The 13,371-nt window shown below is 39.3% G+C and overlaps 1 protein-coding gene across 1 annotated transcript in view; it reads right to left on the bottom strand.

Annotated features, from left to right (window-relative positions):
- Positions 1-13,371, bottom strand: part of LOC124805184 — a 38,975-nt gene that overhangs the window by 17,834 nt on the left and 7,770 nt on the right. The gene's annotated exons all lie outside the window — the stretch shown is intronic.

Here is a 13,371-nt window from a genome sequence, read left to right as displayed (position 1 = left end):
GCGATGATTCTCAGCTTCTCTTTTTATACCCACATGTATAACTAGAAACACGGTATAAATAATTGAATCTAACCTATAGTCTAACTGGAGAGAACTCTTTTTTTTTTGCATTTGGTAATCAATTATTTAGTAACTTACCTATAAAAAATAGTTGGTTTGTTCATCGCATTGTTAAATACTCTCATTTTGTAGCTGACTTCAATATCTATAAGATGATGTATCTTCTGGCAGTATAGTACGTCAGTAACTTAATTTACTGTTTTTGGGTGGCGTCCGCAAATTACAGCTTTTTGTGCCAGACATGTTATTGTTAAGACAAACACAGACAAAAGAGCTTCAACATCAAGATGATTAAGTTATTGTTGTTGTAAACGAATTCCATACATGAACAATAGTGAATTTGTTAACATTTGTTGTATAAATGTATTAAAAATGGTTCTGAGCACTATGGGACTTAACTGCTGAGGTTATCAGTCCCCTAGAACTTAGAACTACTTAAACCTAACTAACCTAAGGACATCACACACATCCATGCCCGAGGCAGGATTCGAACCTGAGACCGTAGCGGTCACGCGGTTCCAGACTGTAGCTCCTAGAACCGCTCGGCCACACCGGCCGGCCTAATTGTATTACATTATTGAGTAATTATTATGTTTTAAATGCAATAAGCAGGTTTCCTTTCGCTTGTGTGGAAGCAATTTTAGAGACTTCAAACATTGGCCTTGATAGCTTCCAACTCTCAAGCTACGGTGTACATAACGAAAAGGGATTTCCATATTTCTATAGAATGGCGCCCATCCTCACTTTACCAGCATGCAACACGTCCTTAAGTCCTAATTCTACCGTTTCCTTCAACTCGCCACCATCACGAAATTCAGCTTCGCCTGCCTTTCCACGATTACTATATCAAACGTACCAATTGTAACTCATACCCTTTCACCATCTTCATCAACTTCGTTCTCCTGGGTAAATACACCTTCATCCCATTCTTCATCATCCCCTTCGACTGTCTCGCCTTCTTGGTCTTCTTTCTCCTCTCAGCCTCATCATCTCTTTTTTCTTCGCGATCGGCATCTTCACCTTCAGCTTCCTGTTGTTTGACGTATTTGTTTTGCTCCTCTTTCATCAAAGCGGTTGGTACTCATATGAATTCTTCGGATGCCTGACTCAGGATATTCGAATGTCTTCTTGCACTTGTACTTCGGGTCTTATTTTCTATTACTAGAGCGATTCAGTAAGTAATGCAATCCCCTTTCTTTCCTGACAAAAGGTTGGTTTTGCTCAGGATTGCAGTACTCCGTATTATTACCTACTCTTGTTGCTACAAAATCCTAGTTTTCAGTATAATATCCATTCAAGACCACGACCTTGCACCCCTTCACCGGGAGGGCACACATGCCTGCATGCTATGACTTTGGTGGTCGACGTCACCCACGCACTTCTTCCCGCGGAGTGCAACATTCAATGGTCCAAACTAATGGAAGTCGGATGGTGCGAAATCCAGACTGCAGGGTGGATGGGGAAGAACAGACCAATTAAGATATGTGAGCTCCCTTCGGGAGCTGAAGTCGTTTCTTAAATTTCCTGAGGTTACTGCTGTACATATCAGAGTCAATCGCTGCACTGGACATCAAACAATACAACCCCTTCACAGTTCCATAAGAACACCGCCAAGACTTTACTGGTTGAGGGTGTGCTTTGAACTTTTCCTTCGGAAGAGAGGTGTACGGCGCCATTCCATCGATTTGTTTTTTGTTTGCAGTTCGAAGCCATTGACTCATGTTTCATCGCCTGTGACGATTACCGACAAACGTTGTCACGATTAACTTAGTAACGCGCAGGCAGTTCCACACAGATGGTACCTCGTTGCTGTTTACTGTTTAGTGTTAGGCGGTGAGAAGCCCAATGGGCACACACCTGCGGGTGCCCCAAATGGTGGACGAGTACGTGAGCACTACCAACAGAGAAGAGCAGCTGTGCAGCGAGGTATTTGATAGCGACCCGTCGACCACCTGGCTGGCACGCGGGAGATTGGGTAGGCTAGCTTGACCTTGTTCCGATGTTCACAGACACATCGCCCAACAACTCACCGTGCCTTTGTTCACTGCAAAATCTCGGTAGACATTCCGCAAGTGATGGCAGATCACTGCTTGGAACGCACTTCCGTTACATACGCTATTTTGAAGGCTATGTATAGCGTCTCCACATATCGGAATTTCATGAAGCTGCAATGAATGAAACGGGAATATTCCACATTTATTTCAACGAAACTGACCGAGAAGAAAATGTTTTGCGTTACTTGTTGAGCGCACCTCTTATATCTTCTTTCAGTTCCAAACTCTTCCCTAAGGCTTCAGTCTACAACGATCATGCCTCTCATAGACCACAGAGTTTGTTACCGTATCTGCAGTTTATAAGCTCCATCTCCCGCTCTACGTTTTCCTGAGTGACATCTCCTTGACTAGCAGCAGCGTGGCATCCCGAGCTGGCTGTTTCACTGTCTTGAAGTGACTCATGACGTCACTCGTATTGGTGCCGCTATCCTCCCTACCCACCGTCCCAAACTTTCTCTCACTGCGTTGCCATGAATGCTGTGAACAGATTCCTCTTTGCTCTCACTGGTCGTTGTGCCCCAGTCGGTCGTTTGAGATGTGAGAGGACTTTTAACTAGGAACCATTTAGTTTTCCTATTGATTTGTGCTTTGGTTTCTCGCCCTCTCTTCTCCTATTGCTCTTACGTTGGTCTTCCATAGTTAGGTCTTCCTCGTTCTCCTCTGTCACTTCCACCTCATTCGGCGTTAATCTTGTTTCTAGCTGAGCCATCCATTCAGCTCATAAATGGTTCCGATGTTGTATTGTTATTGAAGCTGCCCCTCTAATCTCCTCAGAAAACTAATTACTTTCTTCCAGCGTCCTCCACGAACCACATCTTGCAGCACTCTCAGCAGTTTAATACATAATGCTGAAATCTTTACCTTATCACTACAAAACCTGGCAGAATGACATAGCTTCCGAAGTATCTTGTGAGAATATTCTCACTCACTAAGGTACCGCAGAATCAATATAAACTACATTAGCTTGTACTTCAAAATTTATTTGGTGTGGAAACACTCGTTTTCTGTATCCTGTACTGCTGAACTTTGCTTTCTCAGGGTGTCATTCAAAATTCTCCTGTTGAATCCTAAACGGTACCACATTGCCAGGATTTGCTTGTATTTGTTGAGCTGCCTTCCTTATTTCCTAAAATAGTTCACTCGTGAAGCTTGTCTACCTTTGTCCCCTGTTGCTTTTCTGCAACTCGCTTAACCTTTTCTGCTACCATGACTGCACGCTCCTCTGCGACATTTGGTATTCTCTTTAGTAATAACACCACATTTAGTCCAGTTCAGTGCGATATTATTTTCAAGCTGGCTTTGGTTCGTTCGATGTTCCACTTAGAGCTTGTCTTGCCCTGTACTCATTTCTTTATTCATATCCATGTGCAACGATTTTATCTTCATTTCTATTGTACTGAGTTTCTATGATTTATGTTGACCTTTTTCCGTATAACTTTACAACTTTTATTCACCTTCTTTCATCTCTTTGTTATTTGTTTCTAGTTTCCTATATACCCATGCAGCTATTTCTTTCATCACATTGTAAAACTGGCTGAACATAACGTTAGTGTTGGTTTTTCCTGAGAGACCTTCTTCTCCTTTAGTGTTTATCGCTTCTGGTTACACATCCTACTCGGAAGTCTGATCTCTCCATTCCTCTCTCTCAACAGTTTTACTTCTTAGTAGATTTCAATCGTTTCAAGGCCTTTTAATCTTGCTTGTGCTGTTGTAACCATAAATTGTCGCCTAATCGGTACCCCGTATCCGAATACTGCTGACCTGCAAAAGTTTGTTGTTTCTCAGCATTTTTATTTCCTCGTAATAACTTTTTCCTTTTGTGTGTGTGATATTTATTTTACTATCATCTAGGAGATCTCGGTCTAACCTGTTTCACTATCGATACTTGCTACTTCGCAACGCCTTTGCTTAGTCTCAGTGTCAGTATGGGGACGATGGTGAGTGAGTCTCTGTCATCGAGCAGGAGCCGTTCTCAGGTTGAAATTATGTGGCTTGTTTGTTCGAAGAGTTAGCCATTACTATTCTGCTACTGTTGCCACGTTGATCCAAAAATGGTTCAAATGGCTCTGAGCCCTATGGGACTTAACATCTTTGGTCATCAGTCCCCTAGATCTTAGAACTACTTAAACCTAATTAACCTAAGGACATCACACAACACCCAGTCATCACGAGGCAGAAAAAATCCCTGACGCCGCCGGGAATCGAACCCGGGAACCCGGGCGTGGGAAGCGAGAATGCTACCGCACGACCACGAGCACGTTTATCCAGTTGATGCCTGCTCTGAGCCGGAAAGTTGTATTCGAGACTAAGAGGTGCTGAAAGGAAGTCACATCTGTCTCATGAAGATCCACGCTACTGAACAGCAATCACCATGCACAAGGAATCCGGTAAGACACATCTGTTTATGTCCTGCAACGAAGTCGGGTTTTTGCGAGTCGAGGTTAGCTTGGAAATGTTCAAGGGTCCGATGCAGGTCAGACTGCTTGATTCCTCCCAGTGAAATAGCAGCAGATTGTTTGCTAAACCGTGATCGTTTGGAAACGGGTTAGTGTACCATATGCTATATATTTCAATATGTGCTACTATTAATTCAAGCTCTCTCATCTACTCAATCGTTAATGTCAGATTTTTAAAATTTTTAGTTACATATTTCTGCTTGTGAACTCAATATTCACATCGCAGCTGAAAATGTTTCTACCTGTACGCATTTGACAGTACATTATTGGTTAAACTCAGTTCTCATAATTTTGTTATGCCGAGAAACCCATATTCCTTGAATACAGTGCCCAAGAATGCACCATGCTCAGTGGTAGCCCTCTCATGTAAAGTAATTACTGAAGTCATACTCACTTTGATGATTAAATTTTTCGCTGCGAGCCATGATTGTAGTTCAACAGCAATAAATAGAAACTCTAGGCAAAGTTGTTGATTTACAGTGCCTGGGTGAGATGAAGATACGTATGCTGCGCCGTTGGATACAGTTACGAGATTTGTGGTAATACTGGATCACAGTCCTGCTGAGGTTACTGAGATTGTCTCACTGCACGGTTTGACACTACGAGCACAAGGTTTACACGTGTCCAAACCATTCAGCGCCATTTGAAAGCTAATTGATTCATTTACATACATTACCTTGAAGTGCAGGCCATTATTTCTTTCCATTGTGGTGGATTTATGGAAGTGAGTTCTGTGTGGCCTTTTGATGTAACATGTCGAGTCAGATCGCACTGATAACTTTTTTCTCATGGAGTTTACATATTTCATAATATATACCGTCAAAATATCATAGCGTTTTTTTCACATCTTATGAGTTTAGTCGAGGACTCTTTCCTTTACAAAACACGCACACCTTTCAGCTGGTGTAAAATAGACGCTTTTAGTTATGATAAAACTGTTTGCCACAGTGTTTCCACATAAAACTGTTTTAATTAATATCTCTGACAGACTGACTAAATCACACAGGAACGCCACTGAAGCGCACTTGCATACTGCTGTTTAACTGATAAAAGATATGAATTAAAGCCTGATGAGCTTCTAGCTGTCACTGTCAATAACCAATACTTGAAATACTGCATCCAAGTCTGCTATTGTTTCCTGTGTATAGCTCATATTGAAACAAATTGCCTTCGCTAAAGCCATACATATCTATGCCTTACCTCTGCTCTAGCCTATGACGGGTTACTTAATTACACACACAGCAACACTTTTATATAACAAATCCAAATAAAAAATCACAGAAAAATGTATATAGTTATTTAGACAGGTAATTTACTTGTCGATTATGACTGAATGGTTGCGCATCAGTGTGACAAGAGTATATTTTCTTGTGTAAAATTGACAATGTTTCAGTGGCGTGGCTTGCTAAATTTATCTATCGGTCTGTATCTAAAAGTGAAGATAAGAAAGAAACGATAGGAGGGAGTGTTTATTACAGATTACCACTTAAATTTATGGTTTCATATATGTCAAGTTCTGTTCCTGTTAGTACACTTAGATTAGAAATGATACAAATAAAAGGATCTTTACAAACTAGTTTAAACTGAAAATTAGCTTAAGTTAGAGAAAGCCTAAAATGAAACACATTTAACACTTCCTGTCAAGTAATTGTTGTTTTACTACACGAGTTCCTTATGAATGGCTGTGAGAAAAATTCGTGTTTGAATGCAAATAGAATATGTTCTCATGTGTTATTATTGCTCTCAAATAACTGTCTCTAATTTCAATGTGTATTTTATTGTGTTGTCTAATTAATGGTCATAGCATAACGTGTATTCCCGATGTAAACATTTATCGTCTGGTTACAAGTAAAGGCCGAATGGCTGACTACAAAGAAATATCTGTGTGATACTTCTCCGCATCACGAGGAATGAAACAACAGCAGCAGGTGACAATCGGTGGAGCTGTACTGCGTGAGATGTTTTCACTGAAGCAGGATACAAAAAAACAGCGACAAAGTATCTCGTAAATGATCATATTACTAAAACTGCTTTTGAATCTCGCTGTCAATCTTGCACCATTTTGCTGCTACATCACAAAATATCCAGAATGTACTATGAGACAGTGTTTACTCGACAAAATGATTCACATATTATTTTTTTTGACACATAACAATCGATGAGCGCTTCAAGATTTGTTTTCAGTGTGAGTATTGTCACTGTCAGTTTTTACGCGTGCTTTGCTTCTCACAGTAAATAATTTGACAATTATGAATCCGTCCATCTCCTTAAACACGAAAATCAACCAAGATTCACTTTCTGTCACTGCTTCTGAACTTATGATGTAGTTCACAATCTCAGATTGTTCCTTAGTGAGAATGACTTCGTTATCTCCTTAGCACACAGTCGTTGCTTTTGTATTATAATCCTTAATCTTGTGGTGACTACTACCTACGACACTCTTCTCTCCAGCATCTTTTAAAACTTGACTTCCTGTTGTCTTCTGTGACGACCGTTTTACTTGAGTCTTGGATCTTGTCATTCTTTCTTTGTCTGCTCTTCCTCGTTGATAATTTCAAAATGTTTATGTCTGTCTTGAGTCTTTCTCAAGGATGTGTAGGATTGGAAATACGTCTTGCGGTCAGCACCGGATCAAGACTGACAATTTCATATACTGACAAACAATCTGATAAAAACTGTAAACGCACATGGCATGAGCAACAGACAGAATGTCACTCAGCAGAAGATAATCTGACCATATATGTGCTGCGGATTTACTTATAGTGTTAAAGGAGGAATAACGTAACAGGTAAGGATATTCACACATGCTATTTTGTTAAGTGCACGCTATTTTGATGGAACATAATAGAATAATTAAAAACGAAATGAGAGAACAATATGTATCGTTGGTTTTAAACCGGTTGTTTGAGTAAAACTACAAAATTCATTTCAACTCCAACCTATAGTATCAACAGTGATTGCATAAAGGTAGTTCCAGAAAATGTTACCTAGTATTATGTTGACATTTAAAGTTTAAAGCCTAAGGAAGTCTTGGAGTCTAACAAGAAAACGTGTGTGAAGGGCTGCATGTAAAATCACCAGGAACGCATATCAGATATTATATTTGGCAATGGAAACGAGACTAAATAGAAATCAAAATATGTTTAAGCGATTTATGTGCGTAGAAAAAGTGTTCGGCAATGTAACATGGTGCAAAAAGTTTCAAACTGCCAAAAAGTAGATATACACACTTGGACAATATGAGTACAAGAACCAAAGAGGAGAATTGAGTATTAAAAACTGAGGGAGAGGTGCTCGGGCTAAAGAGGTGGAAGGATTCAATCTCTCTTCTTCGCTGTAAAATTTATAAATCGAAGACTGAATGATTCTGAGGTGGGACGAAGGTTTAGAAGGAAATGCTCTAAATGAGAATATTCGATAATGATACTGCCATCCTCTGTGAGAATCAGAAAGTATTGCTGTTCTCTTTGAATAGTGTGAGTAGATGATGACCATCTCAGGATTCGAGAGTTCTTTGCTAAATAAATGTTTGCACCTTTAGTTGTCGTCGTACAGCATTAATTCGTTTATCTACATTTTAGGAAATAGTAGGATCAAACATACGTTTCTAGTTTTAACCTTATTACCGTTTACTGTATGTCAAATGTAATTGCATAACTTAACACGTGAGCTGAAATTATGTGTTTTTCTTTTTTAATATTCTTGGGGTGGAGGTCATTAAGGGGTGCCACTAACCTTCAAAGGCCATCAAAACAGTCAAAGGATGGAAGAACGATCTGAACACAATCGGTAATAATAAATCATCAAGCTTCTACACTCATAGTTACTGTAAGCATGTGGCAGTAGTAATTACGCTGGGGAACAAACAGATCCTTTTTCATGGTGCCTGGAATCTGTGAGCTGATTCTAAGAATTTGGTGGAGCTGGTCCGAAAATTTCATCCATTTTGTTATAGCAACTGCAGCTGATCGGTGACATTATACATCGCTCTCTGGACTATTTCGTTTAACCCCAGCATCTGTAAATTGTTATTTCCATAATATTAACTGACTTTATCCTCGATATATTCACGATGTTGTAGCACATTTACTACAAGTATTCTGACATTTATTTCTGTTTCTTATAGTCAGTATCACAGCTTCATAAAGAAGAAAAATGCGTGAGTACTCTTGATGTGTTTTGAAACTTCCTGGCAGATTAAGAGCACTTGCCCGCGAAAGACAAAGGTCCCGAGTTCGAGTCTCGGTCCGGCACACAGTTTTAATCTGCCAGGAAATTTCATGTAAGCGCGCAGACTCCGCTGCAGAGTGAAAATCTCATTCTGATGTGTTATGTTTCATCTGTGAGGAATACCCATTCATTCAGCAAGGAAATGTCTATAAATTACTTTATAATAATGAGTTATTGTGATTATTTCAATGTAAAACTAGGAGACCAAGATAAAGCTTGGGTACCTCACACTGTATGTAAGACGCGCATAGGACGACATTGGGGATATGGGATACGGAATTGTTTGATATTTGGGGTACCGATAATATGGTAAGAACAAATAAACCACAGTGATGACTGTTACTTTTATTCAGTGAATTCGAAGGACATCAACTATAATAATCAGAAAACGTAGATATATCACGATCTATCCTTCGCAAGATGCCACTTTCCACAGTCACATGAGATAACTGTTCCTGTATTTAACAGTGTTCCAGAATCAGCTGAGGAAGAGAACGAATCAGCTCTTCTGAGCAAAATGACAGTAATTTTGTATGATCCCCATAGTTACAACCGCATTAAATCAGACGGAACTGAACGAATTCATTACAAGCTTAAGTCGTCCAAAAAAGTCATTGGACCTGTAAACTTCCTGGCTGGCAGAGAGACACTATCTGTTACCGAGAGTAAAAGTCATATTCTATAACAGAAAAGAAACAGATTTCCTGGCATTCTTCACAACTGGGTGCGGATTAGTTTCTTACACCGAAATTGAAAGAGTGTTAAAGAAAGTGCGTATAAGATAATATACCCCAAATGAATGGCAGTTATTTATCGACAGTTCCAAACCCAGCCTAAAATGTGTTCTTTTGCGGAAGCGGAACAAATGCATTACAATCCCAAATGATCACTCAGTTGCTAAACGAGAATGTCAAGCTACGATAGCCATATTCGTGGAGAAAACTCATACCACAGTCACCTATGGGTTATCTGTGTCGATTACAAAATGGTGAATATTCTTCCTGGGTTTGTCAATTCCAAAATTTTTAATATTATTCCTGGGCAAGATGCTTTATATGTCTATTGGACTCTAGAGCTAAAAATGAACACTGAGTGAGACGATGGCGGCCCCATAGAGAAATTAGGATCATTGGAGTGAAATAAATCATCACAGAACGTTTTACTGACAGAAAATACCTCATATTGACACAGATGCATATCAGATTTGGATTAGTGAATTATTTAATCAAGGCTCTGAATAGACCTAGAGCATGTGTTAGCTATGTAAGTACATAATTCCCGACACTGATTATGAAGAAAACAGAAGCAGGTATGCCTGTTGACCCACAAATCCGCTAACTCACAAATGACCGTACCTCCAAAACTCAATGAATGATACTGAGGCAGCAGCGTGTTCACCATTCTGTGTAGTAATGAAAAATTTCGTCGGAAACTATAAGGCTACTATGAAGAACTAGTCCAAAATATGCTACCTTCTGTGAGTTTTGTTGTAACATGAGCATAAAATAACACTACCGTAACAGGCCTTTGGCGCGATTCCCGATTGCCTTGATGATGTAAGCAAGTAACAGATGAGAATTTTCACAATGGAATAAACTGATGGAATAACAGTGTCGTTATACAAATAATTGCAGTATCCAACGTGAATGTCTATGATCAGTGCGTCGGAGGGAAATCACAGAAAAGAGGACTCATTGACCTAATGGAAGAAAATTAATGAACCAAATGCTCCATTTTTTCTGTTGAGGCCTTAGTCTTTTGAGTGATTTGATGCGGACCGCCACGAATTCCCATCCGTGCCAACCTTTTCATCAAGGAGTAGCAGTTGTAACCGACGTCCTCAATTATTTTTCGGATGTTTTCCAATCCCTGTTTTCCTCCACACCTTTTACTCTCTATAGCTTCCTCTAGTAAAAAAGGAAGTTATTCCCTGAAATCTTAGCGACGACCTACCATCACGTCCCTTTTCCTTGTCAGTTTTTTCCATATATTGGTTTCCTCGCCGTTTCTTCGAAGAACATCTTCATTCCTTACCTCATTCTTTCCTTATTAGTCTACTTAATATTCAACGTTTCGCTGCGGCACTGTTGATCAAATACTTCGATTCTCATAATTTCCGTTTTTCCCACAATCCATGGTTCACTAGCATGTAACGCTGCGCTCCGAACGTACAGCCTGAAAATTTCTTCCTCAAATTAAGGAATATGTTTCATACTAGTAGACTTCTCTCGCCCAGTAATGTCCTTCTGGTCACTGATACTCTGCATTTTATGTTCAGCTCAGTCCCTCTGTCATGGGGTATTTTTCTGCCTAGGTAGCAGAATTTCTTAACTTCAACTAACTCGTGATCACTAATCCTGATGTTAAGTTTCTGGCTGTTCTGCTGCTTTTTAGTACTTCCGTCTGTTTTCGATTTACTCTCCATCCATATGCTGTGCTCATTAGACTGTTCATTCCACTCAGCAAATCCTGTAATTCCTAGTGACTTTCACTGAGGATAGCTATGTCATCATAGAACATTATCATTGATAAACGTTGAATTTTAATTCAACTCTGCAACCTTTCTTTCATTATAGTTATTGATTCTTCGATGTATAGGTAGTAAGCTAGAAAGTCACTATCTTAAACCTTTTTCAAACTGAGCACTTGGTTTAGCTCTTCCAGTCTCACTGATCATTCTTGGCTTTTGTGTATTTTGTAAACTATCTGTCTTTCTCTATAGCTTAACACTCTTTTTCTCACAATTTCGAATGTTTCACACTTTTTGACATCGTCGTACGCCTTTTACAAGTCGATATATCCTATGAACGTGTCTTAATTTTTCCTTAGCCTTCCTTCCATCATCAACCTCAATATCAGAATTGCCTCCCTGGCGCCTTCACCTCTTCTAAAACCTAACTAATCGTCATCTAACACACCCTGAGTTTTATTTTCCATTCTTAGTTATAGTAATCACATTCGTTGTTCCAAATTTCTGTGATAACCTGTTATTAGTCCACTTCCATATTTCATCGATCATCAAAATGCATTCAATGTATCTTTACGTAAGATGCTGCACATTGCTACAATGAAGCGAGAACGTTACACAAACTACCTTCTAGTAACGGTAAACAAAGAGAGCAAGGACCGGCGGCTATCTGTAGCTGTATAATATCACACATGCGCTGCTTGCTACAGTTTTTATTTAATTTCTGAAAAGTAATTTGGCTTCCACTCCTCCCCTTGTATTTTCTACTGTGTGAAGGTACAATTTATATTTTTTTCTCAGTCCAGCCGATCAATATTAGACTTATTGTTGTTCTCGGAAAAGAGAATGTTTGCTCTCCTAGAAATAGGTTACTACGTAATGAAATTCACATAAAAGCGCACCAGCTGAAAGCAAATCCTGTAGTGACTGAAAGCGACGATATGAAAACGAAGCGTACCCTGAAGTTCTATGCGAGACACTCTAAAAATTTTAGTACACAAATTTAATTTCCAGATCACAACAGCAAGAAGTAAGTGTCCTAACAAGCTGAGATATTGGGAAAATTCTGAAAATATTATCCGCAAAAATTTCTTTGCCTATGCCATGGATCTGCAGACATTCAGGTTACTTTATAGTAGTAGAGGACGTGTAAAAAAAAGTCAATAAAAGAAAATACGACGTTCTTTTACTCCGAGCTGATCTAAATGCCTTGGTATAACAACGAAGTTGTTATTGCAAGAAAACTACCTGTGAAATCACAGCCAGCTGAAATGTTATTTCACGTAACACAATATTGCCAAGGGAATAGTAGCCAAGGACCTACATGATATTTAGGCGGGAAAATATTCATTTCACATTACGAAATGGATCTGATACAACAGAAGCCATGTAAAATCTGAAAATAACTGAATAACATGATTCTACTTTCTATTTTATTCCTCACCGGAGCATAAAACGCATTCATATGGCTCTGAGAACTATGTGACTTAACATCTGAGGTCATTAGACCCCTAGAACGTAGAGATACTTAGACCTAACTAACCTAAGGACATCATACTCGTCCATGCCCCTAGGCAGATTCGAACCTGCGACCGTAGCGCATAAATAGCATTCAGTTTATTTTAAGATGTCGCAGATGACAGAAGGGAGACAGTACACAACGATGGCAAAACAATCTAGATGCGACATAACCGCCAAATTATAGTCAATTTTGCACACCATTGTAAACGTTTCAGTATTAAACGTGATTTTCCCAGCATTCAAAAACATTTACATATGTATATTTACTTTTGACTTCTTTTCTTAGTCATTGTCCTATTGAACTGGCAGGGAGTAATTTACTTTTATCAACAACCGAAAATATGGTTGGTATATTCTTCACGACATTTACAAGGCTAGATATGACACCATTCAAATATTTAAGTAACAATACATATTGCCGTCTCTCCCTCACCTTACGACGTCAGGTCTTACAGGTCTTACAGATCCCTTGTATACAGCTTACTGTAGTAATCACATAGCTACCAGAGATTTGTTTTGTCGTTTTAGGACACGATGACCACTCCTGGCAGAGGAGTTGTACTGTGTAACCTGGCAAAAATTT

This window comes from Schistocerca piceifrons, chromosome 7 (genome assembly GCF_021461385.2).
Source record: "Schistocerca piceifrons isolate TAMUIC-IGC-003096 chromosome 7, iqSchPice1.1, whole genome shotgun sequence".
Taxonomy (NCBI): Eukaryota; Metazoa; Arthropoda; class Insecta; order Orthoptera; family Acrididae; genus Schistocerca; species Schistocerca piceifrons.
Note: the sequence above shows the minus strand (reverse complement) of the source record. Positions and strands in the feature narration are given on the sequence as shown.